The sequence below is a fragment of the Dermacentor silvarum genome, unplaced genomic scaffold, assembly GCF_013339745.2.
Source record: "Dermacentor silvarum isolate Dsil-2018 unplaced genomic scaffold, BIME_Dsil_1.4 Seq13148, whole genome shotgun sequence".
NCBI lineage: Eukaryota > Metazoa > Arthropoda > Arachnida > Ixodida > Ixodidae > Dermacentor > Dermacentor silvarum.
In genome coordinates this window covers 45,074-60,789 of record NW_023605702.1, presented here as the reverse complement: position 1 = coordinate 60,789, position 15,716 = coordinate 45,074, and positions in this window count along the sequence as shown.

The window sequence follows — 15,716 nt, the reverse complement described above, 5'->3', positions numbered from 1 at the left end:
CCTGAAATTTTCATGGCCAGACAGGTCGTAAAGTAGCCAATTTGGCGCAGAGGAGCCACCAACGGCAACGCATGGCCTGGGCTCAAGCGCATGCTCTTAGATAGCCTGTAATAAACCATATTGTAAAGCTGCTAGCAGAACCGTTATGCCAGTTTTTTTAATTGGCTTAACACGGCAAAGTCAATGGTCCTTCACGAAATCAACAGTGCATAATTGATGCAGATGAATAAACATTTATCTAGGTTAACTGTTTATTTTTAGCCAAACATTTGTGTGAATGTACAATCATTTGTAGCCTGAGAACACCAGACACTTCTTAAAAAGAATTGCAAAGTACAAACTGCCTGCAGCTTGACACTATAACAAAGTTGAATACTGACATATGTAAAGTCTGTGTGTCCCAAAGTAACACAGTCCACGAAATATAAATATGAAAATAAATAAGTAAATAAATAAACACATAGATAAACAAATGTACCATCATACTGGCATGACACTAAAGAAGACCTCCGAAAAAAGGTACTCGCTTTCTTTAATAGGTAGCCAGTGACATAGTAATCGTGGCATGATTCGCACGAGTCCGTGGCACACACTGATATTATACAAGGTGATCATTTTTAAGTTTTGTGGAATATTTAAGAATCGCATGCTGCAGATAACATAATTCAAGTCCTTGAGCTGGATTATTCAGAGAGGCCGACATTACTTGCATGACAAATTAAAACACATATTTATCTAATTAAACGAAATTCACTTATATGAATCCTGGAAATTAATTTCAAGTAGATACGTCTTGCCAACTCACCGACTACAATTTGTAAATTGCAAGAAGTGCTGTAAACTAGTAATTCGGTTAATTAGTAAATTTGTTGGAATTCTTTGAATATGTCTTTCAATTTCGTGTGCTAGTAATGTCTGCGTCTTTTAATTATCCAGCTCAAGAACAAGAATTATGCTATCTGCCACAGGCAATCTTTAGTACTTCTGTGAAAATAAAAAAATGATCACTCTGTATAGCTCTCTTATTTATAGGTTGAATGGTGCGTGTGCGAATTTCACTAAACATTATCTACCTCTCAAACAACATTGCAATTGCTATAAGTGATGCCATGGTAGCAGTTTATTGTGCCGCATTGCTTGTTGCATGATACAGTTGCATTTTCTGCCATGATTACTAGCTTCCTGGGCAAGTCATTAATTTTGACTACTTCAGATTTTTACTGAAAAACTGTGGCCATTAGTGACCTGCTGGAAGACATTAAAAAATATTTTTCATGTGAGATTCATTCCAATTTTATTCAGTGCCACAAAAGAAGGTAGAATGATAGAATTCACAAAGAAATCAGGTTTCATGCATACATGAAAGAACACACATCTTTGCCATTACCCGAGAGCTGTTGTTGTACTTTTAATTCAAGCTAATTTATACCTCTTAAGTATTACTCATGCTGGGACAGCAAAATAAACCGCTTTTGTGAGCTTATGGTAAAATATAGCTTTTATTGAACAGAACCACTCTGAAAGTGGCACAGATGCAATTGCAGGTGTATGTATGAATTTAAGTTTCTTTAAATTTCTCATTGTACCCCTATTTGCTTTATTAAAGAAACTTGAAATGGTGTGCTGCCATGGAACAGTTTCAAACAAAATTGAGTGTTTTTGCATGAAATGACCAGAGATACCTCAAAAAATAAAATGGTAAGTAAGCACTATCTTTGGTGGAAGTATATCAAGAATTAACATAAAGATGTACTAAAATATTACAAAGCATAATACCTGTATGTTGGTTTGAGCCATTCATGTAGGCTCCTCAAGAGAAATGAAATGTACCTAGCTGTACCTAACTGTAAATGCATTAAAGATAAATGAAATAAAAATGTACCAACAATTAGAAAGCAACACTTGTATTATGGTTTGAGCCATATAGGCTCTTCAACAGACCAGCATAATTAACATAACTGAAATTACCATAATAATGTCAAGAGTTGAAAAAGCACAAAATTTGTATGCTCGTTTGAGATAATGAAATTGGGCTCTTCAGCAGACTAACATAACCAAGATATATGAAATTAAGATAAATATGCCGAGAGTAACAAAAGCACAACACTTGTGGTTTGAGCTGTCCAACTTGCAATGGGCTCTTAGGAGGCTTTAGGCGCCCTGCGAGAAGGAAGGCCAGGGTGCTAATTATATAGGACATGTTGGTACCAGGAAACTTGCGACAGGTGATTCCTGCAAAAAAGAAAAAAGAAAACAAAACGCAAGGTTGAAGAACCAAGTTGCACATGCAAGAGCGTGGCATACAGTACGCCATCATTATAACAAAACTGTTTTATTTTTTTTGTTTTGTTCAAAGTTTTCACGGGTACAAGTACAAAGCATGAACAGTTTATTTTACTCAAAGTGGAGTGAAACTGGACTCCACTTAGTACGAAATGCAGAAGAGGGCGAAGAGGAACCTCACACTGTGGCAGAATAACTTTATGAATAACCTCGATGTCAAAGATGTGAGCTTTGCTTGCTTAGAAACAAAATGGTGAACAAGGCTTTGTCATTGGTGAAAAAACCTACTAGTGTTGAGGATGGGGCGAGTCGGAATTACATCCTCAAACTGGCACAGCGCAACAAGGAAAAACAGAAACAGTCGAGTCAGCCAGAATGACTACTGGCAACTAAAATTATTTCTTCTTACTTTGGTAGCGTTCCTTGTTAAAAGGAGACAATAGACTTAAAGCTTTAGTGTGGAACTGATGTCATTTATCTTCATTTGTTTTAACTTCATCCTCCTTTTCTCCCATCCCCGGGTTCCTGCACTTCTTCATGCTCTATCCGAAGGTTCATACCACTTCATTCCTCCAGGTTTATTTTGCTAACCCCTCCTAGGGTAAAACTTGAAAACGTTTCCAATCGAAGCACATTCAACCTAGCCACGTTGACTGATATACCACACAGTCTTCAATATTCCTTTCTGAGTGGCTGTCTTTGTCAGAGTAAGGACCATAAAATTTCGCACTGGAATCTCTTATGCCTTTTCTCACTAGAACGAGGTCGGTAACTTGAATGTCTGGAATGTCTGAGCGATGTCTCTTGCCAAATTATTGTTCAATTGTTTACGGTACCTCTCCTTCTGGGATTTTTGTTTCCTCTCCTGAAAGATCTTTAATTTTCTAAAAGCCCAACTCAAGGTCCGCCTGCAGAATAGGGGTTTCTGCTGAAGAAGAGAACTGTGGGCTGCATCCCAAGCCACTGGTGAAGGACCAATAGGGATGTTTTACAGCTGCTTTTAAAAAGCATTTCATCAACCACGGAAACTATTGTACAGCTTGATGTACTGTTTCACATCTCGTACGGCACGCTCTGAAAGCCCTTTCGCCACTGCATGGTATGGCGCACAGAACCTGATCGATATATTGTGGTCTCGGGCCCATCATGCTAGTTTTTCACTCTTGAACGCTGGACCGTTGTCACATACGATCGTCCTGGTAATCCTAAGCATATCCCTTTCGAGGAGAGCGATGCTGCTACTTGAATCTTTTCCTGCCCGTGCCGTAATCATCCTGGTGCATGAATCTATAGCCAGGAAAAAAGCTCGCGTTTTTCTGACTCCTCATTTCTTATTGAGTTCGGGAAAATCCAGGTGTATAACTTCAAAAGGCATGTTCGAGTGACGAGTTATTATCATGGCGTCCGTAGGCTGCTTATATTTCACTTTGTTGACTTGACGAATATAGCATGAACGAACGTACTGATTGACTCTTTCCTTCACGTGAAGCCACGTAAATCTGTCAACTAGCTTGTCGTAGGTGCGCACAAAATCCACCATGTCCTCCAGATTCTGGGCTATCGTGGTACAAATAAAGAACCCTGGGAACCAGTGTTGGCGGGACGTTTTACCAAGCTTCAATAAAAATCAGTTGTTCAGTGCCTTCCCATAATTTTACTTCAGTGATTTCCTACGATTGTTCTTTGTTGGATAGTATCATCAGTCTAGAAAAAGCATTTGCATCAGTCAAAAGAGGTCCAGGTCGCTGTGAGATAGTCCATTCGAACTGCTGCAAGTAGTTCACCCATGTGGCGATATGCCCTTTAAGTTGGGTCATACGAGATGAGTGAGGGCTTGGTGATCAGTGAACAGAGAGAGTGATCTTCGCGCCTTCTAGGTACACACAGAAGTACTGAATTGCTTTTAGGATTACAAGTGCTTCCTTTTCAGTAGTGGTGTAGTTAACTTCAGACAACATGAGGGTGTAGCTGTAGTAAACTACTACGTCTTGCTTTTCTCGGCCAGATTCTTCTGGACATTTCTGATACAAGACTGCACCTGTCCCATAGTGTGAGGCATCGGTATTCAGTTGAAAGGGTAAAGCAAATTCTGCTAGGTGTAGAATAAGGTAATCAGAGATTTTGTGCACCAGCTCGTAGTAGACTCTCTCATATTTGTCATTCCTTTCAAATGAAATTCTGTCTGCGTTAGGCACGTGAGGCACCTAGTTTTGATGGAAAAGTCGTTTATGAACTGAAGTGAAGGCGCGAAAACGACGACGGACGAAGAGAGCACACACACACACACACAGGGCGTGTGTTTAACCAACACGCCCAACTGTCTATCCTAACGTCGTTTATGAAAGGTCTCAAATGTCCTGCTAATCCCAAAAACACACACAATGAGTGGACTTCATATGGTATTACGAGTTGGGAGATCCTCTCGACGGACTCTAGTTTCGTGCTTTTGGTAGTCCGATCAAAGACTCTTCCAAGAAAGACAACTTTTCTTTAAATTAACCTTGAGGGGCGCCAAGCTAAAGGCATTTAATACCGTAGACAGGTGTTCCCGATGCTCAGCCTCTGTTTTGGAGCAAATGATAATGTTGTCTGTGCACACGTTACAAAATACACCTAGGAATGGCTTAAGGACTTCGTTCATGATCTTCTGGAACCATGCCAGCGAGTTCTTCTAGCCGAAAGGAAGCCGGTTATACTCGTACAGATCGAAGGGCATGATAAAAGCAGTGTACATTTTTTTTCTTCAGTTATTGTGATCTGCCAGAAACCTTTGCACAAGTCAATATGGGGAAAATGTCGGCAACCACCTGGCTCATCTATAATCGTGTCTATCTTCGGCATGAGAAATGGTATAAGTTCGGTCTGACGATAGAGAGCCCTGTAGTCTGTGCAGTCTGAAAGTCTCATCGTCTTTCGGCGCAATCTTTATGGGAGAGGCGAAGGGTGACACCGAAGGTTGGATTATACTGGAGTATAGCATCTCCTGAATTTCTTTTTTCAACCATATCTTTCACTCTCTCGACATGTTATAAGGTGATTTGCGGATGACGGTCTTGCCAGTTCGAAAGAGCCCTTGTGTGACCTCATCGCTTGTGGATGGCTTCCTATGCATACAAGGTCAGGATAGGTCGTTGGAATATCCTCTGCGCTCTTGACAACTCGTAGCTTATATTATCTACCCTGCTGTGTCTCGTCCTTTGGTAGTCTTTCGAATAAAACCGCATCGTCTCAGCATACGTTGATTTTCAGTTTATTGATATCTGGTCTCGATAGTAGAAAGTCGTACGTCACACCCTCTAGCACCAATACTTCACTCTCTACTTTATGGCCTTGGAACTCAATGTTTACCGAGACCCACTGATTATGCAATGTCACTTGTCCATCATAACCTTGTACCCGTAGCACTCTTCTCCTACGCAGGTGACTTGGATCCACCAGCTTGGCATTTATTATACACACGGAAGCGCCGCTGTCCACCAAAGCCATTATGTGTCTGTTGACCACTTTCACAGGAATGAGAAGCAGCTAGAGCAATTTAGATAAACAGTCTCAGTTGTGGTCATCGGGTCAGACTGATCACCCTTGTTTGTTTGTCATCGAAAATTCTTGAACGTCATGGTCGACATTGCTAACCTGAACTGTGGGAGCACGCCAACCCAAGTTCTCTGTGCTGCTTACAAGGTGGCTTGGTTTTTGCGCGTCAGTCCGCCTGAAGCGAGTGCTTGGTTTAGTAGTTATTTTTTCTTCTGAAGTGGATGGCATGTTCTGAAGGCACACCAGGATCTCGTGTACAGTTTTAGGTGGTCATACTTGCATTTGCTTCAGCACTTTTATGCTATTATGGCTATTGCGGCAGAAGATGGGAGCACGGGCTCGGCCAGTTTTAAAAGGCGGCATTTCTCAATGAAATACTTGACGAGGGAGCCCTCCTTGAATTTGAAATTAAGTGCGGAGTATCATCTCCGCACCGGATTGCTTCTGAATGTCATCAAGAATGTTTCCTTCCATTGGCTCCAAGAGTTGTCATCATCTTCAATAATGTGCAGCTCGTACCACTTGCATGCAACACCTCTCAAGTAACTACACATATTAGTAATCTTGTCCTCATGAGAGTGCCACTTGTTTTTCCAAGGGTCATATTCATAGAATTCAAGCCAACTTTCTGGGCTTGAAGACATGCCGTCGAACACATCAGGTTCTACAAATTTAGTCACCGGCTTCTCAGCGTTTAACGAGCTAATAAGCGATGTCACCAGTTGGTTCTGTTGCTCAATATGCCCCTGCCGTATCTGAAGAGCTTTCAAAATAAGGCTCTCCACCTCCATCATAGACTGTGATCCAGAATCGTTTTGACGCATCGGTTGAATTGCTAGCTCGTTAAAGGTCGCCAGACTCAAGTTCACTTTCACAGCATCCTTCCGACGTAGTTCAGCAGTGTCAATGGAAGCCTTTACCAAAACCAGGTTCACGAGTTCTGCCGAGTTAGGTTCACGAGGTAGTTCCACGCTCGTTCATCTTGAGCTTAGAATCTCGAAAAGATGATCTCTGCGGATGTCTCCGGAGGGAAAAATGTCACCCACATGATGGAGTCGATTGTCGGCTCCAAAACAAGAATGTAGCGTTCCTCGTTAAAAGGACACAATAGACTTAAAGCTTTACTCTTGTGGAACTGGCCTCAATCTTATCTTCATTTATTATCCCTTCATCCTCCTTTTCTCCGCTTCTTCATCTTCTATCCACTTCATTCCGCTTCAACTTTCAAAATCAAAATGTGGAGCCCTTTATTACGCTTTTCCATTCAGTGTGGCTTCGGTTGAATTTACGTTTTACAAGCTCACATGCTAATGGAGTGCACTGCTCGCATTACAATGGCTATTCTTAGGCCCCTGCTTTAAAGAAAATACTGCTTATAACGAAGTGTTTCCTGCCTCAATGACTCTGTTTAACGAGGATTCACTGTAGTTGTGCGCCGAGCTGGTTACATGCAGAACATTACAGCTACACAAAGAAATGCTCAGTCTTCTAAGAGCCATGTGCAAGTGGACAGGCTTCTTTAACCCTTTGAGGGTCACTGCTGTACATGCATGGCGGCGACAGAACATAAAAAAACATGCCTTTTCAGAACGAAGCGTCGCCTGGAATCACTCTGGAGGTGCTACAACCTTCTGGGACTTCTAGCAAAAATTCTTATTCTGCTATCACCCCTTGGCTTTCTCCAAAACTGATTTTTCTCCTAGCTTTTACGCTGGCTGTCACTGCGGTAGTTTGGGAAAATCTCGCTTCACCTTCATTTAAATAAGATCAGTAAGTTTCATTACATTGAAAATATTGCTAGTTTATCCTGCATAAAACAATAAACCTTGGGTAAAACTGAGAACACTAAAAAGTGTTTCTCGCTTTATTGTCACTTGAATTATTTGCCAATTTTCCCCCGAAAAGTCACTCTAAAGAACTTAAATCTCCAGGAAAAATATATAAACCCCAAAGATGCATTTCCCGAGAAAATGTGATCCTCGAAAGGTTAAACAAGAACCACTTGAAAACCCATTCATCTTTTCAATAAATGTAAACCCATAGGCTACTTGAGCAATGGTTTATAATAACCCTGTAAACAGGCAAGTGCACCCTTGAAGAAAGCAGGAGACACTTCTAACAATTTCAGAATGGGAGTTGTGGACATGTCCCACTGTCTGTAAGAAGCTTCAGACAGTAGCTGCCAAGGGCCTGCTTAGTGCGGCTCAATTTATAAAAAACATGTGGGAAAAAGCCACATAATGGCACTTCTTGGCTTACTTTAGAATAGAAAGTGATAAACTGCACGTTATTAAATAGGTTTGGTCTGTAGAATGAATGAGCGTTCGCTAAACAGTTATGTTCACAGCGATGCTGGCAACTCTGTCCCTATTGTTGCTTTGAAAAAAACAACCAAACAAAAATGCCACACAGTTTAAGTTCCCTCTGCTGAAAGGCAGCTGTCTTGGACCACGTGGACCTCTTTCAAGACAGGAGCAACTTTATTTCAATGTGGCCTGTTAAAATAAGAGAAACCACCGTGTTTTGCATTACAGAACCTGGAGAGCCATTTTTATTGCTCAAATTTGGTGGAAGTGCAGTCCCTAGAGTTGAGCAGTACCTGCGATAGAGCATCTCTACAAATCCTATATAATAGAATAACACTTTCAGGCTACTTCAGCATATCCTCCATGCCACTAGGTGGTTGGTTGCATGCTGCACAGACTATTCATTGCAATGCCACAGATTAAATGAACTCTAAAGAGAAAATGGATGAATTTAATTTCGGGGTACTATGTGCCAAAACCATGATGTGATTATGAGGCATGCCTTAGTGCTTTACTACAGATTTTCACCACCTGGGGTTTTTAATGTGCACTCAAAGCACGGCACACGGTTGGTTTTGTATTTCCCCTCCATGGAAATGCGGCGATTTATTCCCACGACCTCGTGCTTAGCAGCGGAATGCCAAAGCCACTAAGCAACGACGGCAAGAGAGCACGAAAGAGAAAAATAATTTCAGACGTATTTGTAAAGGACCCTCCTACAATAACAAAAGGATTCGCTCGTACTACTGTGACAATAGATTGAGTAAAATAAAAGACGCACGAAGAAAAATTAGCGGCACTGCTGCCTTGAAGTTCCCGCACCAGCTTGCTGTGACATCATGGATTTTGATGGTGTCTGCTCGGGTTTAGCTCATTTTTTACAATGAGGGTGTTACTCATTGTACTCCAGGATAGCCAAAGACGGAAATTAAAAAGTGCAAAGAGCTTTTAGTGAACCAAGACGACTCAAGTTCGTAAGAATACTTGAAATCCATGACGTCACAATGAGGTATCAGCACTGGGGTTTTGGGGCAAACTCGAGAAATGGAACTTTAACCTTCATTATCTCATCTAATAGTCAACGTACTACCACGAAATTAACAGCAATAGAGATTTGAAAGAGTGCTTTTTAATTTAAGATAACTTATGGTGTCTTTAGTGTCCCCTTAATACAAAACAAGGAATACACTTGGCTCATTAACAGGATAAGATGCATCACTGTGATACTCAGTACGATTGGATTGCCAATATAGCAGAAGGCATGCACTGGCAATATCAGGCATATACTCAGAAAATGTGCATTCTACATTTAATTTGTTTACAAGTGGCAACAAAGTTTACTCCCAGACCCGGTGCAGTTGCAAAGTCTCTCAGCTGAGTGATGAAAGTCATCATGTCTGCTACTGAAGGCACTGTGCACCAACTGATCAATGCAGGAAATGCATCCGCAGTGATTTTGTTTGGCTCCCTGCGATGCATTCTCTTGGCATCACTGCATATGATCACGGTGGCATTAGATGATGGAAATAATTCACTTTTTAGTACATCCGTGGCGTCTCCAGGCTAATTTTGAATCTCAAAACAGATGTCAGTATTAAAATTCAAAGTCACGATTCACCAGAACCATCAATGCAAAGTGTTACATGGACCATTAAAGGGACCCTGAATAAATTTTGTACAAACCTACTGAGTCGTCCTTCTGATCATTAATTCACGCATTTAAGCACTCCACGTAAAACGTGTAATTTATCATAAGGTTTTAAAAAGGTACAGCGCTACCGCTTGCAGCACACTAATCGGCTGTGTTCTTTGACCAAGTGATGCGATTGGACCATAACACGTCCGTAGGGCCAGTTATCTGATTGGCTGCGCAGGGCACGTCATCGATAATTTTTTCAAAAGTTATGGTGAATAAATGTTGTTTGTAATAGTTTAGATGTTAGTTAATTTCTTTCTATAAAAACAAAGTAACAGAAAGAGAATGCACAACGACATGTATAACTACACTAAAAGCACTTCCGGCCCACAGCAAGTGTCGTATGCTTGTCTTAAAATGTGCGCCGTGTTGACGAGAGCTGCGCAGTCAGTGTTGGTCTTGTTCTTTCTTTTCGCGAGCACCATGGTTCGCCCTTCTTCCGTTGTGGGCTGCAAACGTAGCAATCGGCGACATGTCAAGCTGCGACATGGTGCTTCGCTGCAAGGGAGCAGACGAGCTGAGTGGCTGCAGCGCATCAGACTGTCGGTATTCAAACGGCACCAGCATCTACGCGTTTGCGGCCGTCACTTCACATCGAAGGATTGCCACAATAGAGTTTAGCGGGTCCGGTATTCAGGTAAACGCAAGCGCAAGTGTACTGGCCGTTTTGCCACGTTTTACGTGATGAACGGAGGCGCTAACGGGAACTGCTTGCACGGTGCAGCTACCTGGCGACACAAAGCTCCACCAAACACACAGCTAATATAGCAGTAACCAAGTTTTTTCTAGTTTACTGCTGGCTCTAATTTTAGGCAGGAGCGTAATCTTGAACAGATTCTTTTTATATGTTTGAAATGTTTTGCATTTGGTTACAAGAATATTATATCTGTATTTGGCTGTTTAAGCTCTGCGCCACCAGATGGCTGGACCATGCATGCCGATCAGCCCACTCACGTACGTCTACGAAGCTCCTTCATCACAGCGGTATGCAGGAGCTTTAGCTTACGCCTCTGCCTATCCCTCAAAATACCCAGCTCGCCAGTGTTTACCGGAATACCTGACACGCTCGGCGCTGCGACAGAACGCTCGCAACGCACGCTGCTTGATCACTCTCGCTGAGAATCGACGTCCGGGCGGTTAGCGGAGAGGTTGGAGAGCCTTCGCGCGCTGGCTCCAAGACAACCGGAAGTGGACGACAACACGTCACAACATGATGTAGAGCCAGTGAAGGCGGAGCTTAGCCCCGATCACTCGGCGAACAAGTTGAGGAGGAAATGCATGCCTAGGAAGGAGGGTAATTTGTAATGGTCCGTAGTTCTCTTAGTATGAGACGCTTCACTTAAATTGTGACGCGAATGTTTTACTGTAGCTGTACCCTACGCGTCTTCAAAATTTATCCGAACCGTTTCAGGGACCATTTAAGCTGACATAGATGGATGAATATAAATGTCGCATTCAAAACATAAAAGTGTGGCTACTCTCGCCACTGGCAGTGTGAGGTGGGCAAACAATTTTTTTATTTTCTCTCCCAATTTTTGAAATTTATTTCTGCTCATCAACTGAACTGTGGTGGCCACATCTTAAAGGCAGCTCCTTCATATAAAACCCCCAGTACTGCAGTTTTTTTGCGCGTCTAGCTGCTTCCACTAAAATTGAATTACTCCCAAAGAAAATATTCCAGAGAACTGCTCCACCGACAAAGCACTGTTGCAAGCTTGTGGCAAAGCGTCATTTAGTTCACAAGGATGAGCTCTCTATTGACTCTGTCCTCTTTATCGTGTGTGAATTCAAAGCAAAAATGACTTTTTGACATAGCTGTCTGCTTCTATGGTCACAATAAATGTTCCTAATTTTGAACATTTTTAATATCGTTAACGCATGCATGCCGTTTAAAAGTACACTGCTTTCAAAAGCTAAATAGGGATATTTTTCACTGACAGAGCAAGACTAAAAACGGTTAAGTTACCTGGTCAGTGTGGCTTGGGATAAAAACACCAGTGTGTCTTGGGTGAACCTTTACCTTTATAATACAGGAGTGTAACTGCCCAAAGTCATTCTGGTGCAATTTTCGGAGCAAGTAAAATTGCATTTTGGGGCAGTTCGGAGCAGACTAAATTTCATTTTGGAGCAATTTAGAGCACATAAAATTTCATTCTGAAGTAGTTTGGAGAAGGCCAATCTGAATTTTGGTGGAATAATCAAATATAGAATATGGCAGCACACTTCGCAACCATGACGGAACACAGAATAAACCAACACAAGCGCTGCAATGCAACTGTTTTAAGCAACTTCTTAAGCTGAATTTCGAAGCACCTTACTCTGACACTGCAGGGGCGGAGCGAGAGGGGTGCATGGGGGGCGTCAGCCCCCCAAAATTTTCGCCTGCCTCCCCCCCCCCCCCTCCATAAGCGCGAAAAGCTGACCCAAGGTAGGTGGTATAAAATAAAATGTTACTTTCATGTCTTACAACGTGGAGGCAGATGCATGAGAGCAGTGCTGCTTGCAAAGGATGGCCTTGTTTGAGCATAACAATTTAATATAGAAAATTTCTGGTGACAAGCAATTACCCTCTCACTTGTGATAGAATAGGCGCTTGAAATGCAGCGCCAATTGCCGCAATAAGATCAAAATGATTCCAATGGTTCTAAATAGATTTAAAACATCGGGGTAGCTTGCACTAGCGGCGCAAGGCTAAACAAACAGTGGAGCTGATTGGTTCCTAGCTGGTCCTGGCTATACGAAGTGATGCTAAGTTATACACGTTTTCACGAGGGTGCTCCGACGGTCTGGCGCCGAGAGTATGTGCCAGTGTTCCCTGTTTGGTCTGTGCTGTGAGCTTGCCTTGTGCTTGCGTTGCGGAGTGCTAGCTTTCCTTCGAAGTTCCCGTTTATTTTTGTTGCGAAATACTTACGCCTCTAAATAATTGCATATATCATGAAAGTCTACAGGCGAGCACTTTACAGTTTATGGGTACACAAACAACAAGCGGAAAATTATATTTTGGGGACTATAGTGTGCCCGCAACACAGCACTCCGCGAGAGCACTGCCGATGTGGTATGTTCATGCTGCACCGGTTTCCTGCATCACCTGAGGACTTAGCATTTCAGTCTAACATGAGCCAATGCACACATCAGTTGAATAACGCATTTTGGTAAACCCTTCTCGGGAAATTTCTCAATAGGTTGCGAGAATTCTCAGCTCTTCGATGCAATATTTTGTCGTATGTAGTAGCAGAGGCTACATTTGTTATTCTTTCAAACACGACTTCATTCCAGTGCCTAATACGGAGGCACACGGCGCTCTTTTGACCGTGATCGAGCCCGATCTGGATCAAATTTCTCGGTAGCGATTGGCTTCTTTGCTCAGTCTGCTGAAGGAAGCCAATCGCGGTCGAATATTCTGATGCAGATCGGGCTGGATTGCGATCAAAAGTGGTCGTGTGATACCGGTATTAGACAAACTGAAGCATTCTGTGAGAGAACTAGTCGGTAAATACATTTCCCAAGGATCTGGAAAAATCATGTCCTATAGAAGATGTATGAAGCCCTGGGTCCCCAAAACATTGTCTTGGCGTTCACAAATGCCCTGCGCGGCCCTCCACATATATAAAGATAATTTCGAAATCTAGCACCTGGGCTGTATCAGTTGCGCTGGCATCTGTGATCACTGTCGCGCGTCGGTTCGCTGCAGGTACCGCGCTGCTCAAGCGCAATGCTTCTGTTTTGACTTGTAGTTTTAGGCACCCTGCGCTGCACCAGATTCAATCAATTTTGCATGATTGAGCTGGTGAGTTGCATCGGAAGCTTATGGAGTAACCACCGCTTATCTATCAACCGCTGACAAGCGTCGGCGGGCCGCTGCCGCCTGGTTCTAAGCATTGCCTACCAGCTACATACGCGCCTGCTTTCGCTAAATGAGGTAACCCTCATCTGCGAGACGTAATAGTGATCAGATTAAATCGACGAATACAGTTACATGATGTGCCAAGCAACAACAATGAAAAAAATTATTACATTCGAGAGGCAGCAAAGAACGGGGTAGGAAATGCAGCTTCACTAACGTGAAACCTGTGGAAGTGTGAAGCAGTGATGCGCCGGTGCTGGAGTAGCCCTACAGCCCGGGCGTGATCACGCGCGACGGACGCCGACAGCCCGGTCCCCTAAAATGCTTCGCACTTAAAATACAACTGATTAGCACACCAGGTCTCGGCGAAGCAGACGTGGCTGCCGCCGCTACCAAGGACGAAATGCCACATCCACTGGCTGGGCTTTCTATTGCCATTGCACTTCACACTGGGTGCTCACGCGAGCACGTGAAACATGCAACAAGTCAACCGGCACAAGACAAGCGAAGCGGAAGAAAACAATCGAAATAATGCTTGGAGAAGATCACACAACCGAAGTGCGGCCACTCTGCTCTCATAAGGTTCACAGTCCAAAATGGCGGCATAACATGTTCTGACGGTAGACGTCGCCCGTGTCGGGCAATGGCGCCAATGAAACGTCGGCTTGTGAAAAGGTCTATACGAAGTAATGCCAAGTGCTGCTAAGTTATACGAAATGTATAAGCATTTCCTCGTAGTCTGTGGCATCGGGGAACGCCCTGCTAAGCACTTGCAGTCCGAGCGCATGACGTCACGACGCATGCGCAGTAGCGCACAGCTGGTGGGAGCTCGGCCGAGCCGCCACCAGAGGCGCCTGCTGCAGTCACGGACACCGCGAGCGTTCGGCGCTAATGCGGGGACACGGAGAAGCGCGGATGGCGTCGGCAGCACCTGTGCGCGTTGCCTCGTTTGTGCTGCTACAATTTGTTTCTCTCTCTCTTTCGCTCTCATTTTCTCTCTCTCTCCCGGGCATAGCGCACGACGCTCCACGAGGTGGATGCCAGGCAACGCAGTGGCAGGCGGCACACATTACGGCCAGCCTAAACAGCTCTGCTGTTAAAATGAGCTACCCTTCTTCGTTGTTCGGTCTGCTTGCGTGAACCGGCAAGGTCGTGCCTCGGATGTAACACGCTATTTTTCAGGTGCCTTCCTCTCACAGGCCTCTTCGGCAGATAATAAGCTTCCCCTTATGCTGAGGTCGCATAAAACCGCGAGTGCTGTAACCGAAAGCCGCGCACGCATACCACGCAGTCGGGATACACGTGTCGTCTTTATGTGGCGCATAAGCGGCAGAACACAGCAAACAGTGTCGGCTCGAAACCATAGATGCTTCCATATGGAGATGGTTTCAATACCTTTTTATGCGAACTCCGCTCGGCTACCGGGCAGAGTAGAACCTTGACCATGCGGAGGTCCCAGTCACATCGCTAAAGTGCATAAACTGGCGTTCCACGAACGGCACAAGCTAGGTGTTTTCGCCGTGATGTTACTGGAATCGTCATCATCTTGGGAGCACATGTTTTCGTGCCTTCGAAGATTGAAGACTTATCTTGGTAGCAAGATGAGGAATAACCGTCTGAGTGACCTAGCTGTGCTTGCGGTCGAACGATCTCTTGCCAATAAGATGTACATTCAGCGTGTTCTCGACATGTTTTATGCTGCGCACGGTAATCGACGTATACGTCTGCACTTCTATTCTGGTATAATGATACCCCATCGTATCTCTCCGGTGCTTTGCGGGAAAATTGTGCGGGAACTGGCGTAGGACCCAAACCTATACCGGGATCATAACAGCCCCTTCACCATCGAATAAATCCCGGTTATTTTTTTTCTCTTGTACTTTCACCGCGCAGGCACTGACATCTGTGGTTGTAACGAAAGCTTCGAGCACTTCATTTGTCCGTGTCATCGCATTGAAAGACACTCCATAGGGTGGTGTCCGAGGCGCCGTCGGTGCCCTAGCTACAGTGTAGTGAAGAGTGCTAATATTTGCGCTTGTGAGACGTGCTGTAC